Raw genomic sequence first — 20,152 nt, forward strand, 5'->3', positions numbered from 1 at the left:
AGACCCTGCTGCATCGCCACCACTACGGAGGGGAATGGGGGATAGTAATATTGATTATTATTATTGTATTTGTTAAGCGCTTACTATGTGCCAAGCACTGTTCTAAACACTGGGGTAGATACAAGGTAATCAGGTTGTCCCACATGGGGCTCACAGTCTTTATCCCCATTTTACAGATAACTGAGGCACAGAGAAGCTAAGTGGCTTGCCCAAGGTCACATAGCTGACAAGTGGCGGAGTCGGAATTAGAACCCACGCCCTTTGATTCTCAAGCCCGTGCTCTTGCCACTAAGCCACGCTGCTTCTCATGTTTGCCCTTGGCCAACTGAGGTACTCTCAGCTCTAAGCTAGACATCAGGGCTCCGATTTTCACCCACCCTGCTCGACCACCCCCAGTCCAGGGCTCTTCCGTGCACTTGTTGAGCAGGGCGCTTTGCATCCACCTGGGCAGACACACATACCCCCCCCCCCCCCTTCCAATGCCAGCTGTCTCGGTTCCATTGGCATCCTCTGCGCCCGGAGCCAGGCCTCAGTCCTTCCATCACCGGTCAGGTGGAGCAGCGGCGTGTGTGTGTGAACCGAGCTGGCAAAATCCCCTGTTTCTACCCTCCCCCTACCCCCCCCCCAAAATAAGGGAAGGCTGAGAGAGCCCCCAGCCCCAAGGAAGGAACCTGAAAACCCAGAGCGATCCCAGCCCTGCTCCCTGGGGTTGGGGTTGAGGGGGGTTGGGGTTTCCATTTGAAACCTTTAGGGGTGTCTCTCTCAGGGAGGTCTCAGCTGTCAAACTCCTGTCTCTGCTGCTGCTGCTGCCTGGAAGCCTGCCTCCTCCGCTCTGCCTAAGCGCTCTGGTTTTTGTTCGTTTTTTAATAATTGATGTATTTGTAAAGTGTTTACTAAGTGCCAGGCACTGTATTAAGCACTGGGGCGGATGCAAACAAATCCGGTTGGACACGGTCCCTGTCCCACATGGGGCTCAAAGTCTTAATCCCCATTTTAAGTATGAGGTAACTGAGGCACAGAGAAGTGAAGTGACTTGCCCAAGGCCACACTGCAGACAAGTGGCAGAGCCGGGATTAGAACCCACGAACAAGTGTCCGAGCTGGGATTAGAACCCACGATCTCTTGACTCCCAGGTGCTTGCTCTATCCACTAAGCGCTTACTATGTGCCAGGCACGGTACTAAACTCTGAGGTCGATACAAGCCAATCAAGTCGGTCACATTCCCTGTCCCAAACGGGGCTCACAGTCTTAATCCCCATTTTACAGATGAGGGAACTGAGGCACAGAGAAGTTAAGTGGCTTGCCCACTACCACTCCAGCTGCAAAGACCCCCACCTCCCTGGCTGGCCCAGGGCAGACCAGGGAACTGGAGCGAACGAACTGGCGCGAAGCGGGAGCCCAAGAGAATCAGGTGAAGGCAGAGGCCCCCAGGAAGCTTGACAGAGAGACGAAAGGAAATGGCAGAAGCAAAGCTGCCCTTCTCCCCCTTCCCTCTTCTCTCCCTCCCTCCTTCCCTCTTTCCATGATGGGTTCCCACCCGGCTGGCTCTCCACACATCACGCCTGCTCTATGTGGACAGCCCAACTGGTTTATCCTCTTGGAGGCCTAAGGCGGTTAGGATGCGGACCCAGAGCAAAGTAACCTGGCAATCGACGGCTCCCTGCTTTCATTCATTCGTTCGTTCATTCAGTCGCATTTACTGGGTGTAGAGCACTGTACTAAGCGCTTGGGAAAGTGCAATACCTCAATAAAGACAGATAATCCCTGCTCACAACGAGCTCACAGTCTAGAGAGGGTGGGGAAGACAGACATCAATACAAGTAAAGAGGCATCAAAGCATCAGTACGAGTAAACGGACCTCAATATACATAAATAAAATTCCCTTCGGCCCGCGTCGACCCAGCCGGGGTCCGGGGAGAGGAGCGGGTTTCCTGATGCCGGGAAAGCGAGGGGTGGGAGAGGACGGGGGGTCTGGAAGCCCCGGGTCTGGGGAGCGGGAGGAGGAGGGGCAGATCCGGGCGGGATCGCCAGCCCATTTAGCAGGAGGGTGGGAATGTCTGCGGTCTGGAGCTGTCTCCGCGTCCCGGTTAGCGGGAATCTTTGGGGCGCGGTCCCTCACCCACGCCTGCCTCCCTGCGCCCTGGACAGGCTGGCGTGGCCCCAAACCCCTATTAGGTAAACTGAGGCCCGGAGCGGGGCAGTGCCTCTCTCAGCCAACCCTCTTCGATGCGTTCCGCCCCAGAACCGGCTGCAACCCTACAGGAGGGATCCTGTCCCACATCGCTCTTCTCCTAACGGACCCCTTCCCTCTCCCTAGGGCATCTCCCCTGCCATGCCTATGTGGAACAAATATAGTTCCACCCCCACGCCGCCCCCCTCCTCCACCGCCGCGGGCAGCCCTGCCCTGATGGGAAATAACAGCCTGGGCAAGGCGCCAGTTGCGATCAACCACAGTACTTCCACCGCCCGCAGTGCCAGGAGGGCAAGAGGCTTCATGTCCCTGGGCAGGGGGTGGGGTGCTGGGCCCGGGGGGGGGGAACCAGGCGGAAGCTGGAGGCGCACACCTGGAAGGGGAGTGGAGAGCCGTAGGGGGCGGGAGGGGGCTGGAAAGGACGCCAGGGTTAGTAGGGTGGGGAGGGGTCTCCTGGGCTCCTCCTGGATGGGCAGAGAGGGGGTGCAGTCCGAGGTCCCTGCTTTAGGATTTTCACCCACTCACCCAGTCAGCCCCCACTTCGGCGAGAGCCCCCGAGAATCAATAAATGATATCTATTGAGCGGTGCTTACTGTCAGTCAGTCGTATTTACTGAGCACTTACCGTGTGCAGAGCACCGCACTAAACCCCTGGGAGAGTATAGAACAGTGCTTAGAACATAGTAAGCGCTTAACAATACCGTCTTTATTATATATCAACATAACAGACACATTCCCTGACCACAATGTCTAGAGAACAGTCTAGAGAACAAGCTTACAGTCCAGTCTACTGTGCGCAGCGTGCTGTACTAAGCATGCTCCGGAGAGTACAGTATAACAGAGTTGGTAGATACGTTCCCTGCCCACAAAGTGCTTACAACCTAGAGGGACGGTCCGCCTCAGCGGCGTGGAGACCCCAGAGGAGAGTGTAGCCAGGAGAGGAATCTCATCCATCGGCAGGTAGGGGACCAAGCAGACCAAACCAGACCAAACCAGACCAGACCAGACCAGGCCCATTCGCCATCTCAAGACATCGGGTTTAAGCTGTGCAGAGGAATCCCAGCCTTGGCCTCCGGGCTCTGGAAGCCCTATCTCTTGGTCTCTTGGCCTCCGTGTCTGTGTCGGCCCCTGCCTTGCCTCTCTCCAGTGTTACGGGCGCACTCACCCTCACACCCACTTCGTCCGAAGAAGGCCTTCCGAATGAAGCAGAATTTAATGCACACACACAGAAACCACAGGCGCGTACACACATGCTCACACTTGCAAACGATATACACATGGTATACATTCAGTATATACTTACGGTATACGTAGAGTATTTTTATGGTATTTTGTTAAGAGATTACTATAGGCCAGGCCCTGTACTAAGACCTGGGGCGGATACAAGCTAATCCGGTCGGACACAGTCCGTGGCCCATGTGGGGCTCACAGTCTTAATCCCCATTTTACAGACGAGAGAATTGAGGCCCAGAGAAGGGAAGAGATTTGTCTAAAGTCAAACAGCAGACAAGTGGTGGAGATGGGATTAGAACAAGATCCTTCTGACTCCCAGGCCCTTGCTCTATCCACTAGGCCATGCTGCTTTTCGCTCTCTCTCTCCCTCTCTCTCTCTCTAATAGTGATGATGGTATTTGTTAAGCACTTACTATGTGCCAAGCACTGTTCTATAAGCGCTGGGGTAGATACAAGGTAATCAGGTTGTCCCACGTGGGGCTTACAGTCTTAATACCCATTTTACAAACGAGGTAACTGAAGCACAGAGAAGTCAAAAGACTTGCCCCAAGTCACACAGCTGATCAGTGGTGGAGGCAGAATTAGAACCCACGACCTCTGACTCCCAGGTCCACGCTTTTTCCACTAAGCCACGCATATATAGTATGTGTTATAGTGTATATAGTATAAATAAGTAATGCTTAGGTATCAACGCATAAACATAGGCACACGTAACATATACATAGAGACATACATGCAGTGTACACTCGCACAGTATCTATTTACAGACACATACAGTGCTTACTTAAGAAACACCCTCATACCACATACAGTACATATTCACCCAGCCGTACAGTATATATTTACATACACACGAGCACGCACACACACACACACACACACACACATCCTGAAGGTCCCTATCCAGTCGTCTTGGCCCTGCTTCTCCCCATTTCCTGCATTTCCTGCCAGACTGAGCTCCGGGGCCCAGGGCACACAGCCCTGGACCAGGGGTGGAGGGCAGGGTGGGCCATTCTCAGGGGGGAGGAGGAAAGAGAGGGAAGAGAAGGGGATGACAACGGCCCCTGCCCTCCGCCAGCTCTGCCCTGCTGATGTCACTGAGCAAGGGAGCCCTCAGGAGCCCGTGGGGTTTGTGGCTGCCAATCTGGACGGCAGATGGCAGGACTGTTTGTTGACACAGAGTGAGTTGGAAACCCAGCAACAGCCCTGCACTAGAGGGGAGTTAAGAGACACAGAGAGAGAGAGAGAGAGAGAGAGGCTTCCATTTCTCATTTGTTTGAATGTGTTTTGCCAAGCAGAGCCGCTGAAGCCTGGCCTGTCACTAACTGGCCTTCTTCCAGGCTGCCCCACCAATGCACCCCAACCCCGAGCCGGAACCAGTGCTGCAGGCATTCAGACAGCTCCTGTGCTGGGACTTCAGAACTCATAAGTGTTCATTTGGGTAAAACCTGCGTAAACTCTTCATTTAAAGTCAAATGCCTAGAAATCTCCCTAGACCAGACCTTCTGTCCTTCCAGGGTCCTGGGACCCTTCCCCTCTCCCCTCCGGGTTCCCAAGTCCTGATCTCTCCCCCAGATCCTCTGCCCCCCCTCTGCTAGAGCCCTTGGCTCCTCACACTGTCCTAGGCCTTTGCTTCTCTCTCATCTACCACACCCACCTAATCCCTGTCCCCCCAGCCACCTTCCCTGCTGAGTTTGGCAGAGCCACCCACTCCTAGGCCAGCAGCAGGGCTTGCCTGAGGCACAGGACTCGCCACCAGCTCCTTGGCTAGAGCTGCCGAGCTCTGGCCTGGATCTGCTCCAACCTTCCTCACAGGCTCCCTTCCCTCCCGTCTTGCCCATCCTCCCCCTCCGCGCCCTCCTCCCCAACAACAAGCCTATCGAGGGTCCCCGCGGGATCTCCTGTGAGGAGCAAATGCCCCGAAGAGGAAGACTTGGGATAGGTGCTAGGCCCCCGGGTGTGGGATGGTGGCCCGAGGGCTTCCCCCACCTCATTGCCCCGCCACTGCCCGCCGGTCTACACAAAGCGGGATCGGCAGCTGCTTTCCCGAGCCCGCTGGCAGCTGAACAGCACTGGCCGGACTCTGATTTTCCAGAAGCCTGAGGCACAATTGGTCACCGGCCCCTTCTGTCTCAATCCCTCCCTGCCTGAGGCAGGGGGAGCTGCAAGTGCTGCTCTCGGTCTGGCTAGGGCTCCAGAAAACGCCCTATGCCACTGGATAGAGCAGTGCAGAGCAGAGCAGTGTGGGGGAAAGCAGAGTAAAACCGGGCAGAGCAGGGCAAAAGGAGGGCAGAGCAGCACAAGACAGAGCAGAGCAGGGTAGAGCAAAGCAGAGCAGTGCAGGATAAGCAGAGTAGGTCAGAGCAGGGACAGTAGAGCGGCATAGGACAGAGCAAAGCAGAGCAGAGCAGCTCTGCACAGAGCAGAGCAAGACAGAGCAGAGTAGAGCAAATCAGAGCAGTCCAGGGCAGAGTAATAATAATAATTTTGGTATCTGTTAAGCGCTATGTGCCAAGCACTGTTCTAAGGGCTGGGGTAGATACGAGGTAATCATGTTGTCCCATGTGGGGCTCACAGTCTTAATCCCCATTTTACAGATGAGGTGACTGAGGCACAGAGAAGTGTCTTGCCCAAGGTCACACATAAGACAAGTGGCAGAGCCAGGGTTAGAACCCATGTCGTCTGACTCCCAAGCCCATGCTCTTTCCAAATCTGACCAGCTTAAGGTAGAGTAGCACAGGACTAACCAGCGGTCCCAACCCTTCCCTCTGGAAGCTTGAGATTTCCTCTCCTCCCCTAGGCCCTAGAGAGGGAACAAGAAGCACAGAGATGCTGAAGACAACATCTACACATCTACACCACCGAGCAAATCCACAAGAACCTGTTGCTTTCCCAGTGGGACTCCCGCCTCCCCACCAGGTCAGCCAGAGCCCTCTGCTTCCTTCTTTACTGGAGCACCAGCCAGGCTGTCTCCCCAGGATCCCGCCCGGGCCCTCCTCCACTTCGCTGAGGAGCCTCCGCCCTGAGTTTCCGCCCCACAGAGAAAAGCAGCCACTGCCTGGCACCACTTCCACAGAACCTCTGGAAGACCGTGGCAGTTGCTGCTGAAGAGCTCATGGTGGGACTGTGGACTCTACACCATGAGGAACCTGAAATTCTGCTTCTCTGGCCACAACTCCCTACTGAGCTTCGTTTTGATGTGCATTATTTGTCCATGTCCTTATGCTGTTTTAATCTTTTGTTTCATCACCCTTTATGTATCTGCCCATCAGTCTCCTCTCCCCACTTCCCTTCTTAGACTATGAGTCCTAGTGCCAGAGACCTGGGTATCCTTTCCCAGTGCTTTGTACAGTGACCTACTCCTGCTATCTGCCCCATTCTTCTTTTCTTCCCACTGGCCTGCCCAGAGATATGGTCAGCCCCCTGTCCCACTCCCTCTCCCAGGAACACGCTTGGGCATCCAATCCATCCTGGCCATAAAGCAAACTAGCCCCACATTTTGCCTGGAGCTTTTCAGTAGGCCCCTCCCACTCCCCCATCCCTCAGGCTCTGATGAATTCTTTGTCCTCCCAGGGGTTCCCCACCACGGCTGCCTGTGATCTCGAGTCCTCCTGGAACCAAGCAGAGCTGCTAGCTTCCTCCAAAAGGGAGCTAGGATAGAGCTGGAGTTCGGAAGAAGTCAGGAGGTGGAGAACAGGCCCAAAGAGGTGGGGCTAAGGGGCCAGAAAGAACATTCTCCAGACTGTTATCTCCATGTGGACTGGGAATGTGTTTATTGTTGCATTGTACTATCCCAGGCGCTTAGTACAGAGCTCTGCACACAGTAAGTGCTCAGTAAATACGATTGAATGAATGATTTCGGACGAGTCCCTGCCCCAGGGCTCCCACCTAAGCCAGGTTTCACTGCCACTTGGTAGCCCTTTAGACTATAAGTTTGTGTGGGCAAGAAACGTGTCTATCGACTCTGTTGTATTTTAGTCTCCCAAGCACTTAATACAGTGCTCTGCACATAGTACCCGCTCAGTAAATACGATTGATTGAGTGAGTGATAGAGTTTGCTCAGAAACAGAGGAAGGCAGCAAAGGGGCCCTCCTGACTCTCTGCCCCTAGTCCTGACCCAGGCTTGCAGACTTCTCCCACTCCCTTATGCATCACCCTGACTTGCTACCTCTGTTCTTTCACCCTCCCAGACCCAGAATTTACTTACATATCTGTAATTTACTTATTTATACCAATGTCTGTCTTTCCCCATCTAGACTGTAAGCTAGTTGTGGGCAGGGATTGTGTTTATTGTTGAATTGTACCCTCCCAAGCGCTTAGGACAGTGGCCTGAGCAAAGTAAGCACTCACTAAATATGACTGAATGAAGGAATGAATGACAGGCTCACACCATCTGCCGGCCCACGGCTTTTGCACCGGCCCTCAGCTGGTCTCCTGGCGCTGACCATCCTACCTGGCTCTATCATAGGAACATCTGGCCACTGCACTGAAAGCAGCAGAAGTCACAGAGGGAAAAGAGCAGAGTGGGGGAAGAGTGGAGGAAAGGGAGGCTATGCTTATTCTCCCAAAGGCTGATTTCTTTTTTGGTCAAGACCTAATCCCCCAGGCTTTTCTACCCATGTGTATGTGACACTGTAATGAGGCCCGAGGCCTCTCGGAGCTGGGGCCCACCTCAGGCTGCTCGGTCCTCTGGCCAAGATTCCCTGTCCGCCTGTCCTTCCCGAGTCAGTCGGAAGACCAGTTATTCTGCCGTAATGAAGAAACAAGGCCCTGGAAGGAGGAAGCTGGGCTCGGCTGTTTGGAAGAGCCTGCAGCACATCTGGGATCGTCATTCTGCACATCTCTGGGAGGTTCGTGTACACAGCACGAGGTCATGTGAAGCGACCTTCCCTCCCTGCCACCATCCGCACCCCAACCTGGTCTCCACCTCTGGTCTGTGCCACCCCCCGCTTCCTCTGGGCCCCACCCCAGCACCCCTGCCCCTGGTACTCCCTGTCCCTGTGCCAACCTAAGGCTCCCGGCATGCGCGGTTCCTGTCCCAACCCCTAGCTCCCAGCATCCCCAGCTCCTGACCTCTGTCACCCCTGATCCCACCCCAGCCCCAGGGTCCCGGTGTCCCCCAGTTTCTACCCCAGTCCTTGGCCCCTGGAACTCCCTGTCCCCAACCCAGAACCTGGTTCTTGGCACAATCTGTCCCCACCTCAGGCTCCTTGCATCCCCCGTCCCCACCCCATACCCTGGCCCCTGGCCCCCCCAATCCCTACCCCAGTTTTTGACCCCTGGCACCCCCTGCCCCCATCCAAGCCCCAGGATCCGGGAGCCCCCCAGTCCCTGCCCCAGCCCCAAAACCCTGGCCCAACAACCCCCAAGAGGCACTCCACCTCCCACCTCATGGGCGCAGCCGGCATGGGATTCTGGGCACGGCCCACTCGGCCCTGATTGAAACGAGCCCAGACCTCCACCTCTCTGGCCCCATGCCACACCACATGTACCCACACAGAGACAGACACCCGTGGCAGGGTCTCCATACAGCCTCAGGACCCGGGAGGGTCAGCGGGACTGCAAGGCGGGGCAGGACTTCCAGGGACAGACACCCGCAGTGTCCCACTGAGTGACCTGGGCACTGGCGAGTCTAGCGGGACGGTCCCCTGCTGCCCACGACCACCCCCGCTGGCACAGTCAAGGGGCGGTGGGTGTGAAACGGGGAACACCTGGATAAGGGGACCCCATACTGTGGAAGGGCTGACCGGTGGCCCGAGGGACAGAATGGTTCCATACTAGAAGAAGTGGTGGGAAGGTGGTGGAAGGATGGTGGAGGAGGGGGCGGGGGCGATCCTGGGGCTCTCACCTGGCAAGAGGCCAGGTGTTTTCCCTCTGAAGCTTCAGAATGGAAACATCCTCCCAGGCCAGGCCAACCCCGCTATCCGAGCGCGGCTCTCCTGGGTCCCAGCTCCCCACACACCCCCACCCGTGCTAGAAGGAAGTGTGATCACTGACCATATGCATTACAGTTTGGGTTCGTTTGGGGCTATTTTTATTTCCCCTTTTCAGGCCAGTTTCCTTTTTCCGGTTGTTTTGCTCTGATTCCACCAAAAGTCCAAGCTCGTTTCCCCTCCTCCCCCTGCACTCTCTTTAGCTTTTTCCTTCTGCTCTTCCTTCCTTGTGCCCCTCCCCCTGGTGGCCCCTCACCCCAATCTAATGGGCACTTGACTGGGAACAGACACGTGTACACAAACACACACACACACACACATACACCCCCACACCGATTCTCTCACACTCATCAACACCCACACTGGCAAACGCACAGATAGATCCCCACCCTCACACACAATGGACTTCCACCATACATACAAAAACACACACATGCACACACACACACACACACACACACACGCAAACTCACTCACCAGGCTTCTCTTCCCCCCAGGAAGTGCCATTAGAGAACTTGAAAGAAACTGAAGAAAGGCAGAAAGTAAATAAAGAAGAACCTTTTCAGGGGGCAGGGTGAGAGAGGGAACACTGGGTGAGGATGGAGGATGGCCCCGTGGGTACATCTGAGTTGCTATCACCCCAGCGTCTCTATGAGCCCCATATGGGTCAGGGATGGTGCGCAACCTGATTGCCTTGTATCTACCCCAGCACTTAATACAGTGTTTGACACATAGTAAGAGCTTAATAAATACCATTATTATTATCATTGTCATCACTGTTCTGTTGCACCATCTGTGGTGTCTAAGGCTTTGCCTTGCCCTTTTCAGATGTTTGGACATTCGGGGTTGGCCATTCCATCCGAAGTCCAGCCTGGGCCCACATCTATGTGAGAGCTACGGTTTAGGGAGGAAGAGGATGAAGATGAAGAGAGGAGGAGGGGAGGAGGAGGGAAGGTAAAGAGGAGGAAAAGGAGGGGGAGGAGGAGGAGAGTGATGTTTGTACATGCACCTTGTAAAGGAGAGTGGAAACACTTTGGGGTTTTGCTGGACTTAACAAACAACCCCAAACCTCGGGGCCAGCAGCTGTCCCCGGGATTCTAACCTGCAGAAACCTGCCTGTCAGTCTCCGGCTGGGGAGCTCCGCTGGGGGAGTGAGGGCTTGGGGCCAGGCCGCCTGCTCAGATCGGGGAAGGGAGACCCTGGGGCGGACAACCCCGCAAAGGAGGCATAATTCCTCCAAATTGAACTGCTTCCTGGCGCCTCCTGGAGCTCACTAGTTGGCATTGTAACGGAGGGGAGGCAGGGCCTCCTCTCTGCTCTCTGGGGATGCTCGGCCAGCTGAGCCGTGGCAAAGCTCTCATCCTCAGAAGCAGCCACCAGCGGGCTCCTAAATCACTCCAGACTTTCCTGGGTTCTTGCTCCCGCTCCGGGCTGAGTCCTTGATCTCCAGCTTGGCCCAGAGATCCCTTCTCAGAGCCGCCACCTGCTTCTCCTCCCCCAGACTGGAGCCCGCCATGTTTTCCCCCATCGGTGGCACTCCTCAGCGTGGGTGTTGGCCATTTTCCTTTCCCAAGCCGCATTTCAATCTGTCTCGTTTCAGCAAACCGCGATGAGGAGGAGTCTTCCGAGAGGCTGGGGGAGGGAGAGGGACCCACCCAGAGGCCCCCTGGGGCTAAACGGTCCGGATTCTCTGGGCGGGAGGACGGTGCTGCCCGGGCCAAGCCCCCTCAACCATCCTGCCGCCGACAGGTGATTCCCCCGGCGTGGGCCAGATCCTGAGATCCAGGCCACCGGGGGGCAGCTGGCTGAGCAGGGGAGCGGGGGTGAGCTCCTAGCAGGATGTGGGCGAGGGGGGTGGAGACAGGAAGAGGGTGGTCCTGGGGCGGGGGGAGGGCAGCGAGAGAGTTGGCCACCCGCCTCTCTGTGAAGCCCCAGGAGGGAAGGCTCAGAGACCTCCCACAGGCTGGGGGAGCTGGGAGCAAAGGCGGGGAGGCTGCCTCTCCTGGCTGCTGGATTTGGGGCATTCAGAGGATCTGGTCAGGCTCCCTGGGAGGTCAGGCCTTCTGGCGGAGATGTAGGGAGTTGCCCATTTCCCCGAGACCCAGAATCTAAGGGGCCCCAGGTTGCAGTAGCTAGGGCCAACCATCCCACCCAGCTTCGACCAGCAGGCGTAGGTGTACACTAATACACACACACACACCTTGGATCGTGCATGTCCATGCTCTCACATCCTTAGCATAGCACGGATCCTCAATACACAATCCCAAATCCTCTCTTGCTGGAGACCAGCATGGCCCCCAGCCTCCAAGAAGTCCATGCATGGCTCGCCGGACCCCTGGGGACCCGGCTTTGGGAAGACTCAAACAACCAGGCTGAGCTAGACCCCATTCCCCACCACCCACTGGCTGGTGTCTCCCCTTCCTCTCTCCTGAAACACCAACTTCGGCCCCAAGATTCATTCATCCAATCGTATTTACTGAGCACTTACCGTGTGCAGAGCACTGCACTAAGCGGTTGGAAAGTACAATTCGGCAACAGAGACAATCCCTTCCCAACGACGGGCTCACAGTCTAGAACCAAGGAGTGCTCTGTCCTCGGACTTCTCCCTTCTCCCTTTATGACTCTGATAAGCTGGCTCCTGCGGTGGCACCTTGCCCGAGTTCCTGTTGAGTTTCAGGAACGCAAGTTTCTGAACGCAAGTTTTTTTCCCCTGCAGTTCCTTCCCTGGGCCCAGGTGAGGGTCTCCCGCCAAAATTCCCAGGATCCCAGGGATAAGCTGAAGCTGTGTGGTGTCCCTTCTCCCTATTTGTCTGACTCCGGGGAACACTCAGGGCAGGAGGGGAAGGTGGGACCCACAGGCCCGGCCTACAGCGTCCCTGCCTGCAGCCTTCCTGTCTTGCTTCCCCGCTGGGAGGCCTGGATGATCAGGAGAGATTAGCCCTTGGCACTTTGAGCTCTGAACCAGCCAGGACAGAGAACCGGGGTGAGGACTTCCCCAGATGGGACAGAAGGAAAACCTAGGCCTGCCTGTCTTCTCCACCCCCTGTGACCTCCACAGGGTGGGTCCTTGATGCTAATCCAGCCCCTGCCCCTGTTATCTAACCGGGACTTTGCTCCTGAATTGATCCTCTCCACCAAGGGGGCCAATTCAGGCAGCGGAGAGGTCCCAGGCCCCAAGAAGGGGAACCGGGAGCTCACTGCCTGGCTGTCAGGTCAGGGCAGGACAGGCCAGGGCTGGGTAGTGTGAGGCAGGGAACCATCCTGGGACAGGACTGGGCGTCGGGGTCAGTGTTGAGCAGTTTTCCAGGGAGACGGGGAGGATTTGGAGGCCCGAGGCAGCCTTCGCTGCTGTAAGCAGAGAGGATGTCTTCCGACCAGCTGGCAGTGGCCCAGGAGGGGGTGAGATGGTGGGGAGGGTAGGGAGGAGTGGGAGGGTAGGGAGGAGTGGGGGGGTGGGGTGGAAGGTGTCAGGGCAGCCAAAACCTCAGACTGTGGCTCTCAGCTCCTGCCAGGGCCCACAACCACAGGCAGAACTCCCAAGTCGTCATCCGGGGTTTGCATGGGACTAGGTTCAAGTCCCTATCATGGTGGGTACAGGGGGACAGGAAGAATGGCTTCTAGGGCCCAGTTAGGGTAGCGTCTGGCCAACATGTGTTGTGGCCTGGGGCATCTCTGGTGCCCAGCTGACCGTGACACTCCCAGAAGTGGATGGAGCACCCCTGCGGATAAACGCAAAACTTACCCAGTCCACTGAAAGATTTACCGGTCCTGGATCCATAGACTCACTGGCACCCTTACCACGCCCTGGGTGGGTGTGAGGTTTGGGGATTGACCACACCTAACTCTGGGGTGCCCATCATTCCAGCACCCCCTGCACCATGTACATCTTGGTAATTGGGATTTTCTATTTCTACTGCTTGGGCTCTTTTTGCGTCCTTTGCCTCTCTCCCTCTTGATGTGTCATTTTAATGTGAGTTTGAATGTTATGAGTTGAGTCTTCCCCTTTAGATTTCCAGTTTCTTGAAGGCAGGGGTTGTGTCCTGTTTGTCTCCTCTAGAAAAGGGCAGGATTAGGCACACAGTGGGTGCTCAGTAAGTGCAAGGGAGTGAAGGCGGGTGAGAGTGAACTAATACACCATTCCTTAGCTTGGGCAGGTGGTTATCTGCAAGGGAAGTGTAGAAAGAAGGATCTGATGAAATCACCTAAGATTCAGTATATGGGCTCTCAGGTCACTGAAAGAAGAGGTTAGATATAGGTATAGGAGTAGGAATAGGAGGAGTTGTTGCTGTTATTTTAGTAGTAATGGAGATAAAATCATGGTGAGAAGCAGCCTGGCTCAGTGGAAAGAGCAAGGGCTTAGTGGTCAGAGGTCATGGGTTCTAATCCCGGCTCCGCCGCTTGTCAGCTGTGTGACTTTGGGCAAGTCACTTAACTTCTCTGTGCCTCAGTTACCTCATCTGGAAAATGGGGATTAAGACTATGAGCCCCGCGTGGGACAATATGATTACCCTGTTTCTACCCCAGCACTTAGAACAGTGCTCGGCACATAGTAAGCGCTTAGCAAATACCAACATTATTATTATTATCTAGGGTTGTCGTAGTTGTAGTGGTAGGTAGAGATAAATTCTGGGGAACAAACCAGACATTAAATGCTGTGTTTTTTCCTCCTTTTCACTCTTTCTGTCCCTTTGCATTTTCTCTTTTCCTTTATTCTTCCCCTGTCACTCCTCTCTTCTCCCCCCACCCCCACATCCCTCAGTCCTACTGTTGGTTTTTTCTCCCTTTCTCCATATCCCTGTCTTGCTACTTATTTGTCCCCGCTCTTCTCTCTCCTGCCCCATTCTGGTTCCTCTTCTCGTTTCTCCTACTTCTTTCTCATTTGCCTTCTTACCTGCCTCTCAGTGTCTCTATGGGTCTCTCTCTCTGGCCTCACTCCCAAGCCCTTTTTGTGAACTTTTGCCCAGACATTCACCGCCTTGTCGTGCTCACTTTCTGTCCCAGCCCGCTCAGTTTGTCGGTAGGTCAATGTATTTATTGAGAGCTTACTGTGTGTAAAGCTCTGTACTAAGGATTTGGGAAAATACAATATACTCCTTCTTGCCCTCTGCCCTTTCTATATCTCTCATTACTGTCCTATCCCTCTTTCAGGGTCTCTCTCTCTCTGTGTCTTTGTTCTCTGTGAAAGGGACTGACCAGTGATAAGGAGAGTTCTGTGTCCAAGCAGGGGGAAGGTGGCCCTGATATCTATCAATCAGTGGTAGCATGGCCTAGTGGAAAGAGCACAAGCCTGAGAGTCAGAGGACCTGGCTCCAATTCCTGGCTCTGCCCCTTGCCTGCAATGTGAGATTGGTCAAGTCACTTAACTTGGCTGAGCCTCGTTTCCTCATCTATAAAATCGGGATTCAACACCTCTTCTTCCTTAGACTGTGAGCTCTGTATGGAATAGGGACTACGTCTGATTGGATTATCCTGTATTTACCCCAGCACTTAGGACAGTTCTTTTTTACGGTATTTATTAAACACTCACTTGTGCCAGGCAAGCAAATCAGGTTGGACATAGTGGGGGCTCATTCTTAATACCCATTTTACCGATGAGGTCACTGAGGCACAGAGAAATTAATTGACTTGTCCGTGGTCCCACAGCAGAGAAGTGGATGGAGCCGGGTTTAGAATCCAGGTCCTACAGACTCAAAAGCTTGTGCTCTACCCACTAGGACACACTGTTTCTCCTGGTACATAGGGAGCGCTTAACAAATACCTCAGTTTATCATTCAGGCTTATCTTGGAGCCATGTTCTCTGGATGGATTGAGTCGTCCCTTCAGGACAGACAAGGCGGGGTTGCTGGTAATGTGTATAACGGATCCCTACCTTTCGGTCAACCAAGGGCCAGGGCAACCACAGTCTCAGGCCACTCCACCATCCAGGTTAATATTTGGAAGAAGTATGACAGAGAGAGAGAGCTATGATGGCAGATAGTGGTTGTATGCACAGTGGTTCATCTGCAGAGACGATGCCCGCCTCTGACGACGAATCACTGTCCGTGCCCGAGGGTGTCGCTGACGAGACCTATGAGCAGCTGACAGTCCCTTCGACCCTGCACACGCACGCAAACGCCAGCCTCAGACTTGTGGTCATAGTGCCCCTTGCTCCTCCTGGCAGTGTTTTAAGCCCTTGCCTTTGATTTGCAGCCTGTCCGAAGCCTTTGCTTAAAAAGTCACCCTCTCGACTGCTGCATGCCAGGCTGGTCTGTCCCCTGCCGTCGCCTCCACAGCCCGTAAGAACTCAGCAGGGTTTGAGGTCGGTTCTATTGTGCTTCTTTCTGCCATTCTGCTCACAACTGCCCCGCTTGGGTTCACCCTGCTGTGGCGGCAACAGAACTTTGTGTGTCCTGAGCTCATCCATTCTTCTCATCGGCCACTAATCTTAAAAGTGGCCAAGTGCAGCTAAAGAATGAGTTTATTTTTAGGTTTCTCTTTTTTGTCTTTGCTTAACCTGATGATAAGGTTTCTTGGTGTTTGATCTTTTGTTTTTACACCCACCAAAGACACACAAACACACAACCCAAGCGCCCTGGCTCACACATTCAAACCCAAACCATTTTTCATCTGAACCCAAACCCCCCGCAGAGGTTCCGGAGGGTTGGGGCTGGTGAGATCAAGGAAACAATTCTGCGTCTGCGTCTGTTCTTCCCAGCAGCAAGGGGCTCTCGGGAGACCAGCCTCCACCTCCCCACAGAGGAGCTTCGGGCCTGGGAAGTTTGTCAGGGAGAGAGCAGGAAGAGAGGGAGGGTGGAGGAGGGAGAGAGCAGGCGGAGAGGGAGGGAGGAGGGAAAGCACAGCATAGAGCCAGCCTGGCAGGATGCCTCCCTATGGGTCTTGTCCTCCCCAGAGGGCCAATCATCCAAGAGGGTGGTTGCTCTTCCCAGCCCCACTTTGTTGGCCTCCATGCCCTTTGCTGCCACCCCTGAGGAGCCCCCTGGCCACCCCACCACTTACTCCCCCAGCTCTCTGCTTGCTGTTGGGACCACCAGAAGGAGCAGAAATAGACACCACAGAAAGGCCTGCCCAGAGGCTCAGGCCAACTGACCCCAGGGACAGTGAAGGAAACAACCCAGTGGGCCCACGAGCACTCCCTGGTTTTCCTCTACTCTGGACCCCCAGGGTCTTAGTCCAGGTCAAAGGGTCCTGGGCATCCCAAGCGGGTAAGTAAGCACACTGGACAGCACCTGCTTGTGGGGGAAGAAGAGGTTGGCCTGGAGAAAATTTCATCTCCCCCAGCCCCACACAGTGACCACCCCAGGCTGATAAGAAAGGAAGCTGGGGCGCAAAAAGCTGAGCTGGTCAGGAAGGGAAGCTTCCATTCTCTTCTGGGAACCCAGTTCAGGCCTTTCTGGGGACCCAATCAAAGTCTTAATGGGGATCCAAACCAAGCCCTGCTGGGGAACCAGGATAGGTCCCTGACAGGGCCCAGTCCATGCCCTCTGAGCAGACGAGAAGAGCCACCTTCCCTCCGCAGGAGAGATGGAACCACCCAGGGCATTGTCCAGAGAGGAAGAGCCAGGGATGAGGGCTCTGCCAGTTGTTTGAGCAGGGACCCTCAACCCAAAGAGACAGCCCAGAAATGTTGCAGAAAATTATGGAATCTGCTACAGCGGCCACCCTAGAAAGATATCTGTGGTCTCTGCCTTCTGCTCTACCCTCCCTGTTCCGTACCTCAGTTTCCCGGGGAAGCAGCATGGCTTAGTGGAAAGAACACTGGCTTACGAGTCAGAGGGTCATGGCTTCTAATCCCAGCTCCGCCACTTACCAGCCGTGTGACCTTGGGCAAACCACTTAACTTCTCTGTGCCTCAATTACCTCATCTGCAAAATGGGAATTAAGACTGTAAACCCCACGTAGGACAACCCGATTACCACGTATCTACCCCAGGACTTAGAACAGAGTTTGACACATAGCGCTTGATAGCGTATTTTTCCCCCCTCATCTGCCAGAGAATGGGGCTCCCTTCGGCTCTCCCGACTGGGGAGCTGGAGGAACAAACTCTAGGCCCCAACCCCTTAGTGCAGCGCTCAGTACAGCGCCTGAACAAATACCATTAAAAAAAAATCCCCAAACCTGCTTTGCAGAGCAAAGGCTCGCTATCGCTCTCTTCCTACTGACTACGGGGGACCTGACCTAGGGGTTACCCCGACTCCAGCGCCCCACTCCTGCCTCCCGAGGAGGAAGGGGAGAGGAGGAGAGCAACGCGCTTCGCAGACCTGAAAAGAGGGGAATTCTGAGGTTTCAATTATTATTATTATTAGTTTTGCCAGGGGAGGGAAACATCGATTACGGTAGTGCAGCTCAATGCTGCCATCTAGCGTCCCTTGTCGCCGCCGAGGGCCGCTCCTAAAGCCGGACCTATTCTCTCCTACCAGCTCGATCTAAATCCCTCACTTAGGTACATGTCCGTAATTTAGTTATTTGTATTGATGTCTCTCTCCCCTCCCTAGACTGTAAGTTCACTGTGGGGGCAGGGCACTTCTCTACCAGCTCTGTTTTGTTGTAATAATAATGTTGGTATTTGTTAAGCGCTTACTATATGCAGGGCACTGTTCTAAGCGCTGGGTAGATACAGGGTAATTAGGTTGTCCCACGTGAGGCTCACAGTCAATCCCCATTTTACAGATGAGGTAATTGAGGCCCAGAGAAGTGAAGTGACTTGTCCACAGTCACACAGCTGACAAGTGGCACTCTCCCAAGCTCTTAGTACAATGCTCGGCACACGCAGTAAGTGCTCAGTAAGTACAAAAATAATATGAATTATGGTATATGTTCATTCAGTCGTACTTACTGAGAGCTTACTGTGTGCAGAGCACTGCACTAAAGCACTTGGGAAGTACAATCCAGCAACAAATACAATTCCCGCCCACAGGTAAGCGCTTACTGTGTGCCGAGCACTGTTTTGAGCACTGGGGTAGATACAAGGTAATCAGGTTGTCCCACGTGGGGAATCACGGTTTTCTTATTCATCCGGTTTTCTTATTCATCCCCATTTTACAGATGAGGTAATAATAATAATGTTGGCATTTGTTAAGCGCTTACTATGTGCAGAGCACTGTTCTAAGCGCTGGGGTTGATACAGGGTAATCAGATTGTCCCTTGTGAGGCTCACAGTCTTAATCCCCATTTTAAAGATGAGGTAACTGAGGCACAGAGAAGTTAAGTGACTTGCCCACAGTCACACAGCCGACAAGTGGCAGAGCCGGGATTTGAACCCATGACCTATGACTCCCAAGCCCGTGCTCTTTCCACTGAGCCATGCTGCGCAGAGACCTGTGACTCACCCAAGGTCACACAGCAGACCAGTGGCGGAGCCGGGATTAGAACCTATTTCCTCTGACTTTCAAACCCATGCTCTCTCCGCTAAACCATGCTGCTTCTCTATGTTGGCTAGATGGATTAACTGGGGCCTTGGAGAAATGAGGCAGCAATACGGCTGAGAGATAATACTGCTGGTGATGATGATGGTGATGGTGGTAGTGGTGGTATCTGTTAAGCATTTAACTGTGAGACAAGGCCTGGAGTAGATGATATATTCAGATAAAACACACTCTCTGTCCCACATGGGGCTCCCAATCTAAAGGGGAGGGAGAATAGGTATTTATTCCCCATTTTTTAAAAGAGGAAACTTAAGCACAATCAATCAAAGATACTTTTTGAGCACTTACCGTACGCAGAACACTGTACTAAGCACTTGGGAGAGTACAGCAGAGTTGGTAGAAAGGTTATTTGCCCATCACGAGCTTTTTAGGCACAGGGTGAAAGGTGCACTGCAGATGGAATTAGGAGGCGATGCTAAAACGGAGGTCCGGAAGGATGCTCTTACTAAGAAGCAGGAGTGCTTCTCTCATGGGCCCCAGAGGAAAAGACCAGTGCCCCTGCTGTCTACAGCTCTTGTGCAGCTCCTATTGTGCCCAACTCTGCTCTCTGCTTGTCACTGAGCTAGCCGTCCTGGGCTCTGACAGCTCCACTCCTCCCCCGCTGAGTGCAGAGTGATTGGCCACTTCAAGTCGGGTCAGAATTGAGCTCCAGTCTGGAATGGAGGGCCCAAGAAGGCCGGTCGCTGCTCGACTTCCCAGCCCTTGGACGGGCAAGCGGGGAACTTTATGGCTTAGTAGATGGACTATGGGCCTGGGAGTCAGAAGAACCTGGGTTTTAATCCCGGCTCTGCCACTTGTCTGCTATGTGACCTAGGACAAGTCACTTCACTTCTCTGTGCCTGTGACCTCATCTGTAAAAGGAGGATAAGAGTGTGAGCCCCAAGTGGGACAGGGACTGTGTCCAACCTGCTTAACTTGTATCTACCCCAGCGTTTAGAGTAGTTCTTGGCACATAGTAAGTGCTTAACAAGTATCCTGATTATTATTATTATTCAGCACACATGTGATTGGTCAGTGAGAGCATTCGCAGGGAGCTTTGGGGTGTCTGACGGGAGAGGAGTGGGGTCAGGGGTCATCAAGCAGTTAGGAACAGTAAAGGCCTGCGAGACAATCTCCACTCCCATCTTCCCCCACGTAGGCAGGATTGATTAGCACTGGCTTAAAAGGGTAGGGAAAGAGAGCCAAGCAAACATGGCACTTCTCTTGGGAACACAGCTGTCTGGATGCTCAGTTGGCTTCTACGGCCCCAACCAGGGTGGTGGGAGACAGGCTCCAGGTCAACTGGGGTCTAGAAGTAATAGTATTTATTAAGTGTTTATTGTGTGCAGAGCACTGTACTAAGAACTGGGAGGGAATAGACACGTGGGAATTAGT

Source organism: Ornithorhynchus anatinus, chromosome 8, assembly GCF_004115215.2.
Source record: "Ornithorhynchus anatinus isolate Pmale09 chromosome 8, mOrnAna1.pri.v4, whole genome shotgun sequence".
NCBI classification, from domain to species: domain Eukaryota; kingdom Metazoa; phylum Chordata; class Mammalia; order Monotremata; family Ornithorhynchidae; genus Ornithorhynchus; species Ornithorhynchus anatinus.